Here is a 17,165-nt window from a genome sequence, read left to right as displayed (position 1 = left end):
TGGGAGAACACTAAGCAAAATTCTAAAGAGAAGCGTTCTCAATCCCGAGGCAGGTCTCCAAAAGGAGCCCTTTAAAAGGAGGTATAACCTCAGGAATAGGGATAATTTGAGAAAACCTGATAGATATCAAGATACTGATACACGTTCCTCTTGTACCTTTCAGACTTCATCACAGAAATCAGAAAGAAGAGGACGGTCAGAACAAAAGGAAGAACACGTGAAGTCCAAAGACGATCATCACGTTCCCAAAAATAAGAAAACCCAATTCACCAAAAAGAAGGTAGCAGGTCTAAAAATCAGACATGCCGAGGATCTTGAGAACACAACCAGGAATCAAGGTACCCTGTTCAGGGAACCTAACTGGGTTCCAGTGGTTAACACAGGCTCCATCGCTGTCAGCCTGAGCTTCTGACTTTGGCCCGCTCCAGCGCTACCAGATAGCCATTGTTGGCGATTTGGCTTTTTGGTGCTATTATTATTGGAATCTTTAAAATTGCATGTCTCTGGTACTACTGATTGGAATTTTGTTGTTTTGGTCTTACTATATTTATTGTAAATTAATCTTATTTTCTAATCTGGCGAAGGAACATTTTTGTCTGAAGTTTTCACTTTATTACTGTTTGACGTGTTGCACAAATACTTAACACATGACTGACTGCTCCGTGCCAAGCTACCAATCGGTTGAGCACAGGTTAATTTAGTGTGGCTTGTACCAAAAATTGTGGTTGTTGCTTGACCAAGGCTCACAACCCAATCAACAAACAACACAAGTTCTCAAAATTATATGCAAAACCTTTTTGTGAGTTGGAAAAAAAATGTTTTAACTGGTATTTTGCAATTGTGTCCGTATTTCAAATAGAAGGGTTTATGAAAAAGATTACCTCCCTCCCCTTTCAAATTCAGAAAGGTATTTATTTATAGCTTGTTACTGCAATTGCTGTCTCAAGCCATTGATAAGCTAATGACCCCTGAGTTTGACTGGTACCTATTCTGCAAAGATGAAGAGGTCCCCTTAGCACCCCTTTCCATTTAGAAATAATGAGGCAGCCTCAGGGAGAGATGTTTTCCGAAACCGAAAAGTATTTTGTTTTCAAACCAACACTTGTTCTTTTAAGGAACACACACTACATTGGAAAAAAACACCTTATCCATTTCAGGATTCAGTCATAGAGATTTTAATGTGCTGTCCCTTGCAGGCCTGTGATTACAGTCAATCTCAGAAAATCACAAATTGGCACCTGCCTATTAATTAGGCAGTTTGTTCAGCAACCTCATGTGAATACGTATTTTGTGAACCAATCGAAGAGTACATTTGCATTCCATTTGCAAAAAGTATGTGTGGAATTTGCAACCACTTTTTGTGAGTAAAATAGTAATATATTACGATCCATAAGAAGATGGATGCCAATTTTGTTCTTTCATTGCTAACAGTTGGTGTACCTGTTGAAATCTGCATATGGGATAATTAAACAGAATTACGCAGTTCAGACATGAACGGGGTAAATTGTTAAGTTCTTCCACAATTTGCATGACTACTGCCTTAGTTGTGCATACTGTCTACTATTTAGCCAGTCACCAGGTGACTAATTAAGTTTCTTTTTGAGTTATTTGAATGGCCACCAGCAATACAGTACATCATTTCTTCTATTTAGCCAGCTGGTGAGTAAACGTTTTAATTATTTGGGTACTTACCAGAATAATGGTTAGATATTAAATATTTTCGGCTATTTAATCAGCAGTCACACTAATAATTAAGTTTAATTGTTTTTTTCATGGCTGCTTACCTAAATGTGTTCTGTTTTGTCGGCAACTGGGTAATAAGTGAAGTTTTTTGTATGGTTGACTTTTGGACAAATTATGGAAAACCTCAGTTCAGGTAAATAGTGAACGTTCCTAATTTGCACACCTGTTGGCAAAATGGTGCATGATCTCTACTATTTAGCCAGCGGCTGGGTAAATAGTGAAGTTTTTCTGCTTTTGCATGGCTGTGAGCTGAGTGGTGCAGAATATCTACTATTTAGCCAGTAGGCAGGGAAATAGTGAAATGTTTCTGCTATTTGTACAGATGGCAGCCGAACACTGCAGATTCTCTACCATTTAGCCATCGGCTGAGTAAATTGTGAAGTTTTTCTGCTATTTGCACGTCTGTAGGACAAAAAATCTCTAAAATTTTCAAGGGCACCAGCTGTTGAAAAGTGGTTTATTAGTAGTGATAAGAAGGGACCTCCCACTAGTAATAAGGCCACAAATGCAGTAAAAGGTTTAGTCAAGGTTTCAATAAATTATTCCATTGCTCAACCCTTGGTAACTGGCAACGAGCAGGCAGACTTCACATAGAAGACAGGTGTGTAAAGCCTTTAAAACACCAATACATTAAAAAAGTAAGGCAAAAGTAAGGGAGAGGAGTTGGCCTAATGGGGATCTGGGTTCAAGACTCGGTAACGATGCCAAAACCTCCTGTGATTCTGGGCAAATCACTTAATCTCCCCATGCCTAAAAATGAAAGTGTGTGTCCTCATGTAACGTAACTGTGCTATGTAAAGCGCTCTGATACCTGATTCGGTTCGGGTCTAGTTCGCGCTATATAAAACTCTACAAAAAAAAAACACATAATGCAATCCAACACCAATTTATACAAATAGGTTACTTTGTTCTAAACAAATAGACACCAAAATGACAAAATTCCAATGTAGGGAACTCGAAATATGAATCTTTAAAGAAGAAACAGGTTCTAGTCCTTAAAAATCAATAGCACCAATTTGGAAAATCTGGTCACTCTTCACTGGGACAAAGTCATAATGTAAGGTCGACCGCGATGGAGCCCCAGTCAGATAAAATAAGCGTGAGGGCTCGGTCAAAAGTTTACCTTTGCACTTAGAAACTTTTCTGGATGATTTTCTCTCAAAGTTGAGGGGCCTCTCCAGCAAGCCAGATTCACAACGGCTTTGTTGGCTTAGTCCAGCAAGAGCCCCAATCAACTCCTGGAAGTCTTGAGCTCGGCAGCTCTCAATGGGATGAAACTGAAACCCAGGCTCAGTCACAGTTCGACGTAGTTGGATTGGCTCTCGATTTCAGGTCGGTCACCTTCTGGAGTTTTTTCCAATGGATGCTCCAAACTTCTCCGACTTCTGCAACTTCTTCCTGAAGTTCCTCTTGCGGGTACAACATGTCCAAAACACCAATACAAGGGTCTAGAAGCTCTGAGATGATCTTTAGGATGTTGGGGCTACAATTCCCACAATGCACCTGGCCAAACCTTTAACATTCTACTGTACGCACTCCAGGAGGGGGACGTCTTGGAGGAGAGGATGCAGGTCAGCTCTGTAAACCTGTAGCTTACAGGGAGTCCACTCTTTAATCCTTATGGAGCTAGGCAAGGCCCTTAGGTCTGTAGTACCAGAGTGTGCAACAGGTGCAGTCTTTCAGAATGCAGTCCTTCGGGTGCAGAGCAGGGTTACAGTGGGGCAGTCCTTCTTCTCTTTGCTGGTTCAGGCAGTAGATCTGAGTTACTTGGTAACTCTTCCATATTTCTTCAATGTTCCTGGGCATCATGCAGGAGGAGTACCTCTGACCAATGCAATAATGGGTGCCACCCTCAGATCTGACCACTTCCTCCAAAGCGTGCCTTATTCTTGTCCCTAAAGGCAGTATTCTTCTCAAATCTAAGATAGAGAAACTCTCTCCTGGTGCATTACATTATGGCAAAACCCACACACTGTGTAGCTAAGATTCCCTAATACTCCTCTTCTAGCCCCTTCACTAATCTCCTTCACATGGGCTCCTGTGTGGCCGGGTGTGCAGGAATGGGGGTGAGCCTGTTCTGTCCTAAAGGGCCATCCTCCCTTTGAAGACCAGGCTGGCTACTCCACCCACATCCTGCATTTTGCTTCTGCAGCTGCAGTTCACACCAACCGGAAACCCTTTGTCTCTCCAGCAGGCCACTTCACACCTCATTAAGACAGCTTGGCTCAGTCTAGCAGAGACTGGTCAATCAGGAGAGCGCAGCTGGAAGGCTAGATTTTAGCTGATGGAAAAAAAAGTTCTATAACTTTTTTTTGATAGTTTATATAAATCCTACAGTGTCAATTTGTTAGATTTATCATAACTTCCATTTTGAGTGTGAAAATGACATTTCTAGCTTGCTCCCGTCAATGTTTATGCTTAAATAAAATATTCCCATGTCAGCCTATGGAACTAGTTTATTATAATGTTGAAAAATCTTTTGGCAGTTGTTCCCTCAGCAGGGCTTATAACATTTTTTTATAATGTTCTTGCTCATAGTTACAAGAGACCCTACCCCCGTGGCACCAGTGGGAGACATTAGGGTTGACTTACATGTAAAAATAAGGCAGTTTGAGACTTTGGTAATATCTTTTAATCTAAAGTTGATTTTGCATATAAAGTTAATATAAAGGCAGCCTGAAAAGCAGTGCTGCATTTAAAACGACAGCAGGCAGCACAGTGGTGCACAATTAAGTGCATTAAGTCTACTAAGCCTCTAACACTACATGAGCCTTAATATACTAGGGACTTGCAGCTAGGCTGTCAGTACCAATCATAATTACACCTTATTACCATATCCTTTTAATCAGAGCACCGGCCCTGGTCTGATTAGCAGAGCCTAGGGCACAGTCAAAGTCAGAAAACCAAGTAGTCAAAATTGGGCCATAAAGTGGGGGGATACTGCAAACCGGTCTAATTTTTCACACATGCCAAATAGCAAAGTATTTGTGCTATTTAGCAATCTGCTAAATAAACAATACAGAAAATTCATTATTTACCCTGTGGTCGGGTAAATAATCAATATTAAGAGACACATTTAGCAATCGACATGGAGCTAGAAATTCCTCTGTATATACAACATATTTGAGCGTATTTTCCCTTCCACACGAATTGCTGATGCATCAGTAGTTTTAAGAGGTGGGAAGGATTACATTTTAAAAACTCGTACACTTTTTAAATTTTAATGGGGTCCCTAATGTCTAGGAATATTTTCAATGAAATGGCTACAGAATCATTTTTGATGAATTCTATCTGAAACATCAGCTGTCTCTGGAAGAAATCGATACTTCTTTCTTTGATCTGGATTCCTGTTACTTTTGTTCAACAAGGACAAGCCCAGTGACACCGAGCTAATTTGTCTTTGATTGAACAGGAGGCAAGAAGAAACGTCACTTTATAGTGCGATTTCATTGTAAGTCACGTTGTACTTTTTCAGAGTTCTTCCAAGATTTGTATACCCTTTTGGAAGGTCTTTCCAAGAGCCGACACGTCTAAATCCGCCATGCACTCAATGGACAACGCATTCTTTCCTTCACTGTGTGAACTGAAAATAGGTCAGACTGCCATACAAAAATTGTTCAGTGAGCATTTCTAATGTAAAGGTTCATAGAAGTTAAACCAACAATGCAAGCGTATTGTCAGGACGTGTAACCTCTGTCAAAGAGAGCTTTTTTACAGAGACAGTGGGCTTTGCACTGATATTTTGAGAGAAAATGCCGGGGTCTTTGTGGCAGATTTGAATGGTATGAACAGGGCTTAGAGAACAGGTATAGACTTAAATGTATTGCAAATTCTTACGAGTATGGCTGGCATAGTGCAGCAGAGCAAGACACTGGATTGTCCTCTGTCGCGAACCGTTCAATATATCATGCCATTCATTCCTTTTCCTGAGGACGCCCCATAGAAGGTAAGTCCTAGAATAGACGCCACAAATAAAACACCCCCACAGTCTTTTTGTTCCAAATACAAGCAACATCATTTGCAGAAACAAAATCTACTATTGTTTGTGGGCTGTGACTCAAAAATCCAAGACTGTGACACATTTCTTAATTTTAACGTGAAGGAAAAGCTGGAGAAATAAGGGGCATATTACCAACAACTAGCGATAATTATCGCTGTTTTGGCTCAGCGGCATTATTTCTATCGCCGCCCTTCACCCTTTTTTATCGCTGAGATACCTTGCTATTAGCAAGGTTTATCTCAGGAGCGATAAAAAACAGGCGAAATGCGTGAATATCGCCGTCAATACAGCGATATTCAGGCATTACCGTGACAATGCTCTTAGCCATGTTACCCACCTCTCATTGGATAACATGGCTAAGAACTGGCCAGGGCAGGCATTAGCTTTTGGAGATATTCGCGCTTAGCGCGAATATTGTCAGAACAACGCCTGTGTTGATCATAGGAGATAGCGAGGTTAGCGACTGTTTTCAGTCGCTAACATCTTGGCACGCCCACTTTGCATGTCATTAGCGATAATTATCGCTCACATGCAAAGTGGGCCCCTAAATGCCCGCTATCGCCTACAAGCTGTCGCTAACTGGTGTTAGCGACAGCTTTGTAATAGGGCGATAAAATTATCGCCGCATTAGCAGGAAAAAGTCCCCCTAATGCGGCGATAATGGCCCTTGGTAATATGCCCCTAAGTTATTATTCTTTTTTAGTCGTTTCATTCATGCGAGTGCTCCCTCTCCGTGAGGAAGTCAAATGTTCTGCCTCAAAGTACTGGAACATTCCATGAAAAGATCGTACATGTTGTACTCTTGTGAAAGTATAATACATTATAGTGCGAAGGTGAGGCTGGGTTTCTCCCCCTCTGGTGCGTTAGAACTAGCCCTGGAAGTAAATGTAACTGTGCCAGAGTAATCAGAGTATTTTCAGTAATTCTGCGTTACTCTTTGATGTGGAATTACCAGTAATTACCCGATAAGGCCGATCCTGTATCTAAGAGTAATTTAGATGTGGAATAAGCACATAAACAATTAATTTAACTAGTGCGAGCGGCTGTTGTTTATGTAGTTAGGCATTTAGTACTATTTTCTTAGCACAAATTGCCCCTTCCTGCAGGGCTTTAAGTGGCCCAGGTCCCTATTGGTCTCAGACCCAGTAGTAATTTAAAAAGAGCATTAAAGGTGACGCTACAAACGCGAGCAGTGCTCTTTGCAGAAGGCACTTTACTGTTGGAGGGGAACCTCGTTTTTAAAAAATACCAGTGTGTTAGATTAGCGTTTATTGCTGGAGGGAAAAATCGCTTTTAAAAATATTTGTGTAATATGTGTTTTTAAACTGAAGTTTACCCGTTTTTAAAATTGAGCCTCATACTTGCACACTAATTGTCACGACACCGCACTTTAGCGGGTCCCTGCAGCCCTTAGCTTTCACTCCTTGTTATTACCGGCGGCAGCCACATTGGGGGGAAAAGCGGGACGCTTGTTGGCGCCATCTTTGTTTGCGCACTAGCTGCTCAGAGGCAGCTATTTAGGGCGGGCAAACATACAAACAATCTTGATTCAGGTGACGCTACAAACGCGAGCAGTGCTCTTTGCAGAAGGCACTTTACTGTTGGAGGGGAACCTCGTTTTTAAAAAATACCAGTGTGTTAGATTAGTGTTTATTGCTGGAGGGAAAAATCGCTTTTAAAATATTAAACTGAAGTTTACCCGTTTTTAAAATTGAGCCTCATACTTGCACACTAATTGTCACGACACCGCACTTTAGCGGGTCCCTGCAGCCCTTAGCTTTCACTCCTTGTTATTACCGGCGGCAGCCACATTGGGGGGAAAAGCGGGACGCTTGTTGGCGCCATCTTTGTTTGCGCACTAGCTGCTCAGAGGCAGCTATTTAAGACGGCCATGCAGGCGCGCAGCGTGAGCGCGCAGCGTGAGCACGCCGGAGTCACGCCAGAGTCGAGCCCATCTGTGCCCATCCGTGACCAAACGGGACCCGGGGCCATGACCCTTGGTCCGCGTCTCACCTACAACAGAGGTGAGTTATGGGAATGTAATCACGGCAAAATTGCTATTAGCCATGAGTATGTTGCCACACTCGATCAGTTAGGACTGCTAAAAGTACCTAGGATAGAGTTGAGCCAACAACATGTGCATAAGGCTCATGGTCTGCATTATGGACTACTTAACACTTGTTCCCTTCAGAAACATAACTTGGAGGTATTTAGTCTACTGGAAGATGGGGAACTGGATGTTCTAGGAGTAACAGAGACGTGGTTAGAGGACTCCTCCATGCCAGATCTCATAGCATCTCTGCCAGCGCAATTTTCGGCGCTGCATCTAAATAGAGCGGATATGAAGAGAGGGGGTGGGGTGGCCCTTCTGTATAGCTCACGCCTACAGGGTGAAAGACTCCTAGCCGAAAATATGGGTGGCGCTGAGGTATTGAGTGTTAGACTCAAGTTGGGGGCAGACTGTATAGTCATTCTATTAGTCTACCGCCCTCCGTGGGCATCGCCGGTTTTTCCTGACTCATTCCTGAGATTGGCTCAAGATATGCGCTCTAGATACGATAAGGTGATTATCATGGGTGATTTTAACTATCATTGGGAGAAAATACCAAAGGAAGGACAGGCTCTTCAGATTGATGAGGCATTGATGTCTTTGGAGTTTGTCCAACTAGTGAAGGGTCCAACACACGTCAAGGGTCATACCCTGGACTTGATTTGGACAACACCCCCTGTACAGGATACGGTGGTGGCCCAGCCATGTGTTTGGTCTGATCACTTTTTGGTGAGAGGTGAGCTCCTGCTGGACAAACAAATAATGAAGGCTAGGGAAGGATGGAAGGCGGTTAGGAAATGGAAAAGCATTAATGTAGATACAATGTTAGACCATCTCCGAACCCATCCATCTCCCAACACTAAGACAGAAAACCCTGAGGCCCTCTGTAAAGAATTATTGGACAAACTTAGGAAGACTCTGGACCACGTGGCACCTATACGTAGGTTGAATGTAACGAGTAGAGGACACGGGGCCCCCTGGTACAATGAACTCCTTAGGGAAAGGAAACGAGGACTTCGGAAACTAGAAATAGCCTGGCGGAAGCATTATGATTCCGACTCACGGAGACAGTACACACAGGCACTCGCTCAATATAAACAGGTGATTGTAGTCAGGAAAGCAGAGTTCTTTGAGGAGAGAATAACTACTGCGAATAAACCTCAGAAAGAAGTATTTAAAGTCCTCACGGAACTCAGGAAAAACAAAGAACAAACTTTGGAGTTTATGCAAGAGGACTGCCAAAAATTTCAAGACTTCTTTGTCAATAAAATCTCCAACCTAGTAGTTGAAATTGGCACCACCCCCGAGTTTGACTGTCCCTTGTTAGATACACCTGACAGAACATCGGTGACTAGTCTGTTACCGGCCTTTTCCATGATTACGAAGGAAAGGCTGCCAGCTCTGTTGAGCCGGGTTAAATCGGGTTCCTCGGCAGACCTGTGCCCACCAGAGGTGTTTAAACTAGCACTGCCAGGTATAGAGGACGAAATATTGAATTTACTAAATACTTCTTTACGAACAGGCCAAGTCCCGTCCTTCTTTAAGGAAGCCCGGCTGATTCCTTTGCTGAAAAAAGCCGGGGCGGATGTGAAATGCCTAGAAAACTTCAGGCCCATATCTCAACTGCCGTTTCTGACGAAGGTGGTTGAGCAACACGTACTCACTATCCTGTCGGAACATCTGGAAAATAACAATGTATTTGAGCCAAACCAAGCTGGGTTCCGTGCGAATCACAGCACGGAACTCGTCATGCTGTCTATTCTGGACGATTTAAGGAACAGGGCAGATAAGAAAACTCCAAGTGCCCTGGTGCTGTTAGACCTCTCCGCGGCATTTGATACTGTCTGTCATAAACAACTATTGTCGCGGATGATGGATTTCGGCATCGTGGGTACAGCACACGCCTGGCTCTCCTCCTTTCTTGAAGGGAGGTCTCAGAGAGTACAGCTTGGTGACCTTCTTTCCACCACTACACCGATCACCTGCGGAGTGCCACAAGGGTCTGCCTTGTCGCCCCTATTCTTCAACATCTATTTACAACCCCTGATCAGATTGCTCAACCAGATGGACTGCCATGTATATAACTATGCGGATGACACCCAAATAGTGATCCAGCTTGACCAGGGTCCGGGTGGTCTCGTAAGACTACAGAACATCTTGAAGCACACAGCCAACTGGATGTCCAGAAATTCATTAAAAATCAATCCGGATAAGACCGAGGGACTGCCAATTACCATCGCAGGAAACCCATGGATTGAGGATTTCTGGCCAAGAGAATTAGGGTCACCTCCGGAACCAGCTGCTGTGGTCAAGAGTTTAGGCATCCAGGTGGACGGCACGCTGTCTATGCAAAAGCAAGTGAGGACGGTGGTAGGGACCTGCACTGGCCTCCTTCGACAACTTAGGAAAGTTGCACCTTTGTTGTCCTTTTCCACCCTGAGGCGAGCAGTCTCCGCCACGATCTTGGCTAGGCTAGATTATGGCAATTCGCTATATATAGGACTGCCACAGAAAATCTTGTATAAGCTGCAGGTTGTCATGAATGACGCTGCTAGGCTTATTTTTAAAAAATCAAGCAATACCCATGCATCTCCCCTTATGCAAGAACTGCACTGGCTGCCGGTTAAGCAGAGGGTGATCTTCAAAGGACTGTGCATTGTTCACAAAGCCCTGTACGGTAAGGCTCCAATGTACATAAAATCTCGCCTTGTTCCCTACAGCCCAGCACGGACACTTCGATCCGCTGATGCCTCTCTACTTATTCAACCACGTTGTAGATTGGCCACAGTAGGTGGACGTGCCTTCTCATTTTTGCTCCCAACAGTCTGGAATAAGCTGCCAATTGAACTACGGAAGGAAACTAATTTGTTGGCCTTCCGAAAGAAACTAAAAACAGTGCTTTTCCAGCAAGCATGGGGTGTTCAGTAATTTTTTTATTAACAGTTGTCCTTCACAGTACCTGATGTTTGGACCCCGACCCTGATAAAGCGCTTAGAGACCCCTGGATTATAATGCGCTATATAAATCGAATAAATAAATAAATAAATTAAAGCAGGTCCCTTTCGGACCAGGTATTCATGTCCTTTACTTTTCATTGCAAAAACATTGATTGATTTCTGAACAATTAGTGTAAGAAACATTGAGCAATCCATATCGTTCCTGCTTATATTTCACATATTTACCTAATCTTGCATTCCCTATGTTTGATTGATTTTTCTGGGAGGTTGTATTACATTTTTTTCCAGACAGCATATTACTCTTGTCCAGTGCATTATTTCAATTGAGTCACATCTAGGGGCCTTTGTTTATTAAATGTGTCACATCGCTGGACAAAAACAACAATGCAACACTTGTCAGTGCTCCCTCCTTGTGACACCATGGATGCGCCGTATTTAAACTACAGTGCTCCATATCACAAGGAGTGAACAGATATGTCAGGAATACTGACGTCACTGTTGGCGTAGTAATGGCACATCGCTGAAGTGTGTTGCAATATAGTCGCAACTCCAGCAGTGTCTCATTACACATGGTCGAGTCCCACGTAGAAGGGCCTGCGACACTCCTTATGCCTGCTGTACAGCAGACACAAGGATTTGATGCAGTTAAGTCATAGAAGCCTTTTTTGCATGGGAACAACCACCCTAAATGCATTATATCTGACACAGGTATATGGAGCGCAGGGATTTACAGAGTGGCGCATCTGCCTAGATGCATCACTTTGTAAATAGGGTGCATTGTGGTGCATTTTTTATGCTGCCACAGCGTCACAATAAAGTGATGCAACAGCAGCCTAAGGCCTCATAAATAAGGCCCCTATGTGTTTATAATGGGGCACAATTGAGTTGTGGCTGAAGGCAGTGTGAGTTTCCCTCTGTACCTGTCGGGGCAAAAAGTTGTTTGGAATACCTTGTCATCTAATCCTTGGCATCTGTGCAAACTGCACAATATTCCTCACGTATGTAAATGTATTTGAGCTTATAAAGCGCACTACTACCCGTCCATAGGTCTCCTGGCGCTGTATAACTCTGGGGAACCCATCCTGGATTTCCCTGTGGGATGGTCCCTGCTGGGAGTCCCCAAGGTGGAGCCAGGCATCCCCAGAATTGATGGGGCCATTGTGGAGATTAGGCAAGCTAATGTCCAAAGTTGCCGAGTGGAACCCGTGATTAGAGTAAGCACCGAAGCGAGAATTATTGAGTCCGCTGACCCAGGTCCACGACCCTGAAGCGTCGGGAATTGAACCCTGGTCCCGGGCCGACTTCTGCTCTCGGGTCTGCTGCCTCTAACCAGTGAGACACACTACTCCACTATGCCAGTTGCAGTTGATGTTCTATGCAAATGTGTTTGTAGGGAGGCGCTCTACACATTTTTTAGAGTATATATTAAAGCCATGCTCTTAAATACATAGGTCCGCCCCTTTCAGGGACCCCCCCACATTTTTTATCTCACTTAAAGCCATGCCCTTGAATGCAGGTTTACATTTTGCGCTAAAAAAAAAGCACTTGATTGACTTAGTTTGTTGCATTCGGTGAACACATTCTGAATATAAAAAAGTTAAAAGTAGTTGGTCCACCTCACATCTGTCTCCAGAAGTCTGTACCTGCAAGGACCATGTACAAGCCATGACGATGCATCAGGGAGAGAAGAGGAATTTTGGGCAGATCAGCTGATTTGTGGTCTGATTACATCTGCTCAAATTAAACATGTCTAAGAAATTACTTATCTTGGTAATGTTGAATCTAATGTTGGGGCCATTAGTTATGCCTAGTGTCCCAGGCTACACTTCCCCAAATCATATCACATTGTTCAGCAGATGGTGTTGCAATGTATGTTTCTTATAAATATGCTCACTTCTTCAAGGACTGGGAATCATGGATTTCTCAGGCAGTGCAATGGTAAGCGTCTGCACTGACAGACACACTTTGTGACCAATATTTTTCATCCTTCAACTGCATGATTTCATGTAAGTTAGCTAGAGGCAAGATGTGTTTTTAAAATAATATTCTTTTCCAAGAACCTTTACTGTCTTCCCTAAGAATTTCTCATTTGAGTTCACCAAAGGGCATGTGCAAGGCAGAACATTTTACAGCTTTGTCTCTGAAGGCTTACTAAAAAAATCCTTCCAGCTAGGGCTTTTTACATGCCTCAGTCCTAATTCCATTGAGATGGATCGGGTTATCTAGTTTTACTACACTATTAGGAATATATGTAGTCACAGTTTACCACACCCACTTCACGAGGCCGACTTCCACTCTGCACTCAGCCTCATATCTAACTCAAAATTACATATTAAAATTACTTTTATATTAAATATTAAAGTACATATTTATTTTCAATATAGAACAGGCTACAGATTTTTTTCTTAATTTTGAATGAAATGTTCAATTAATGGAACTATATTACATTTAAATTATTTAAATGTAAAAATAAATTCCCAGTTGAGGAAAAATATTATGCACTAATAAGTATAAAAAGTGTTGTATAGACCTAATTAAAACTTACATGTTGACATTATAATAAAAAATATTGTTACACAATTTTAAGATTCAAACGTGGGCAGTAAACTATTTTATAATATAGTTTTAACAACAAATTATATTTATTTATATGTTTAACTATTTTCAATAATTTAATTTCAATTAACACTTTTCTATAGGATTTTGTTGTAATTCCCTACCACCATTATTTTCTTATCAGAGGATGTTGCAATACCAGTGGTTGGCCATGTGTGGTCCCGGACTTACTCTTGTTTTTTTTTGTTTTTTTAGCGGTAACTTACACTCAAACTTTTTGAATAAGCGAAAAGTAGTAAACTTACTCAAAAGTGTATATTACTCAAAAGTATCAGTTACATTTTTAAATCAGGCCCTCACTGTTTAAAAGACTATGCCCCTGTTTCAAAGTGCCTAATGATAACAACCCATTTCTAGTACAACAACTGGGGGGCATATTTACAACCCCTATTGTCACAGGAATGTCACTTTTTTTGACGTTCCTGTTATGATAAAACCTTTACCTTATTTACAAGGTGGCATTAGCTGACTTAAAGTGGCTTAATGCCACCTTGTAAATAAATCTTTTCAAAAATCACTATTATATTGTGTTATTCATTCATGAATGTACCACACCTACAACTATTTATCAAAAATAGATTATTTGATTATTATGTTTTCATCTTTGCATAAATTTAAGCAATTTATACAGAAAATCATGAGGCTGTCTTAAAAAAATTGCTTATAAAATTTATGCAAAGATGAAAATATAATAATAAAATAATTTTACAAGGGTGGGATATATAGAACGCGGAGCCAAACTTAAGACCAAGAAAAACCTGGTCTTAGCATGGTGAAAAGAGGAGAAATATTTCATTTCTTCTTGTTTTTGCTGTTTCTATGTGTGCTGCATTGTCCACCAGATTCTTCCGCCGCATTCTGGTGAATACGGGACTTCCCTGCATTTTCAGAATGGCGGAGCGTCTCATTAGCAATGTTTGCTTAACACCCCACTTCGCCTTTCCCTTGTAAATATGCCCCTATGTTTCTTTTTTAATCTCTATGATGTACATAGTCTTCTTTACTGTGTATAGCCAGGATAAAAGATAAAGTCAGGGTGGCGTGGCTTTTCATATAATGGCAATGCACCACTATCTGGTTTATTAAGTTTAGGAAGTCCCTAAAAACTGGCCTTCTCGAACTGTAAATGTTCACATAGCTATGAAGCAGGAAACTCTTGGATCATGAGTTTCCAAATTAAAGTAAGAAAACTGCCCTGCTCAGGAAACTTCCCAAACATCAAGAGCTATTTCCCATTTATGAAAGGTTCATCAAATAGTATTTCCTGTATAGGGTTCACTGACAGAATATCGACAACTGAAATATCCCCATTCCACAATATCGAGTTATGAATATCGATGTCAAAAACTTCTACATCCTATATTTATGATGGTAAGTACAAAAATATTGAAAACAAATATTGATGTCATAATTATAGTTTTACTAAATATCATTTTTTATATATACAATACATTAATAAATATTAAATATATTTAATAATGAAATACATTTTAAAAGTTAAACACGTTTATGATAATATAACATATTTACTTTAAAACAATTATTAAACTAATAGTTTTGATGTATTTTATAATTTTAGAATGATACAAAAATGTAACAATTATATATATATATGCCAATAACATAAAATCTGTTAAAAAACATTGTATTATAAATTAAAACATTAAACAATTCAAAAATCTTTCACTTAAATTTCACACTCCACTCAGTGCAACAGTAGGGAAAATGTTGGATAGCGGGGGTGTAAAAATGAACATGCCCACTCCAATGAGTGCAACAGTAGGGAAAGTGTTGGATAGTGGGCAAGTACAAATTACTATTCTCACTCCAAAGCTGCAACAGTAGGGAAAGGGTTGGATAGGGGTATAAATTACTATTCCTACTCCAATGAGTTCAACAGTAGGGAAAGTGCTGGATAGCAGAGGGGTAAAAATGACTATTCCCACTCTACTGAGTGCAACAGTATGGAAAGTGTTTGGGGCGTTGGATAGTGGAGGTGTAAAAATTACCATTGCCACTCCAATTAGTGCAACAGTAGGAAAAGTGTTGGATAGCGGAGTGGTAAAAATTACTATTCCCTTTTCAGGGAGTGCAACAGTAGGGAAAGCGTTGGATAGTAGACGGATAAAATTTACTATTCCCACTACGGTCAGTGCAACAGCAGGGAAAGTGTTGGATAGCTGTTTAAAGTAAATTAAAAAATCTAATATGTTACAAATTAAATAAAAATATGTTTCATATGAAAAATAAAAACATAACATATTATAATATCAAATATATATATATAACAAATACCTACACATATTATATTACCTAAAATAAAAAATAATTTTCAAACAAATAAATATTTTTATTTGGACATTATTTAATAACAAAAACATTAATTATTACGTAAATTTAGTCTATGTACTTCCTACCCTATAACACCACACAACTCGCAGCCCGCATTGTAAAAAAAAGGTAATTGCATAATTAACATAAATAATTATCAAATAAAAAAAATATTAAAAGAAAACAAATGAAAATGCATACAATTCATTTAACTTCCCACCCTTTACACCTAACGTACAAATAAAAAGTAAAAGGATGGCTACTCACACCTAAAATGAAACGGTAAAATTCAATTTTTCAATTTCAAAAGCTTTATTCGGGTGGCATGGCACAACTATATAAGCAAGACAAAATCAATACAACAACATCATTATTGTTATTTAACAGTCCTTATTAAATACATCATTGCTCCCTGTCTGTACAGTCAGTTAATATACACCTGTAATAATAAATCTCACGCTAGCTTAAAACTTGACTACACGAAATGTAACAATCATTGTTACAAACATTTATCATACAAATTTCAAAGTGACTAGTGCTCTAAATATACAATATGTGCAAATTTTTGCAGAAAAGTGCCTTATATGATCAACGACACATAATGTACTATATCGCATTTTAACATCTACAGTACAAAGTTTGCATTTGATACAGAGTGCATATGGTGACAAGTGATCTAAACGGGACTGTGCAAATATGCAGTAAAGTGACTTGTGTCGGCAATTAAATGATTCGTAAAATTTCTTAAAAGGAAGATATCAAGTACATTAAAATATATACGGGTAGTAACATTTCACACCTAGTGATAAACAGGCTCCAGCTATAATGCAGTAGAGAAAAACTCCTAAAGCACTGTTAAGCCCAACAGAAGATATTTCATAGTATTATAAATCTTCATGGCTTTAGCAGTGGATCGAATATTAAACTTTAAAAGGATAGGCTTCAGATAATACTTTCTTTAAAATGTGTAAAATTTACAAAATAATATAAAATGGCAGCAACTTTGTTTGGAAATATTATTACACAGGAATTTCAGATTGGAACTTTTTTTCATGGTGGGAAAAGCTACAAGATGATGAGCAATCCCCAACCTAAGACATGTCAAAACATAACGGTGAGAGTGTATTGTCACTTCTGCCAGATAGGCCTGAAATCCTTTATTAAGACCCAATTGCTGATAGAACACTACTGTAGGTTGAGCTTCAAACAGTGTTCTGCGGGCCTCCCTTTTGTGTGCCAGGAAAGTACCCTTTAACTCTTTTTTAGGTATTTGCACTACATAATCTGGCTCCATATAAATATTGAAATCAAATAAAAGTTCAAACCAGTAATTGATATAACTTACCCAAGGAATACGGGAACAGTGGTCTAACTTTATACAGTCCTTAATTATGGACTGAGTGAACTCTGTCTCGTTTTTGGACCAGATGGAGCGCCATAAAAGCAGGGGACGTAAAGCAGCCAGGTC

Source organism: Lissotriton helveticus, chromosome 2_1, assembly GCF_964261635.1.
Source record: "Lissotriton helveticus chromosome 2_1, aLisHel1.1, whole genome shotgun sequence".
Lineage (NCBI taxonomy): Eukaryota > Metazoa > Chordata > Amphibia > Caudata > Salamandridae > Lissotriton > Lissotriton helveticus.
This window is presented reverse-complemented; position numbering follows the sequence as displayed.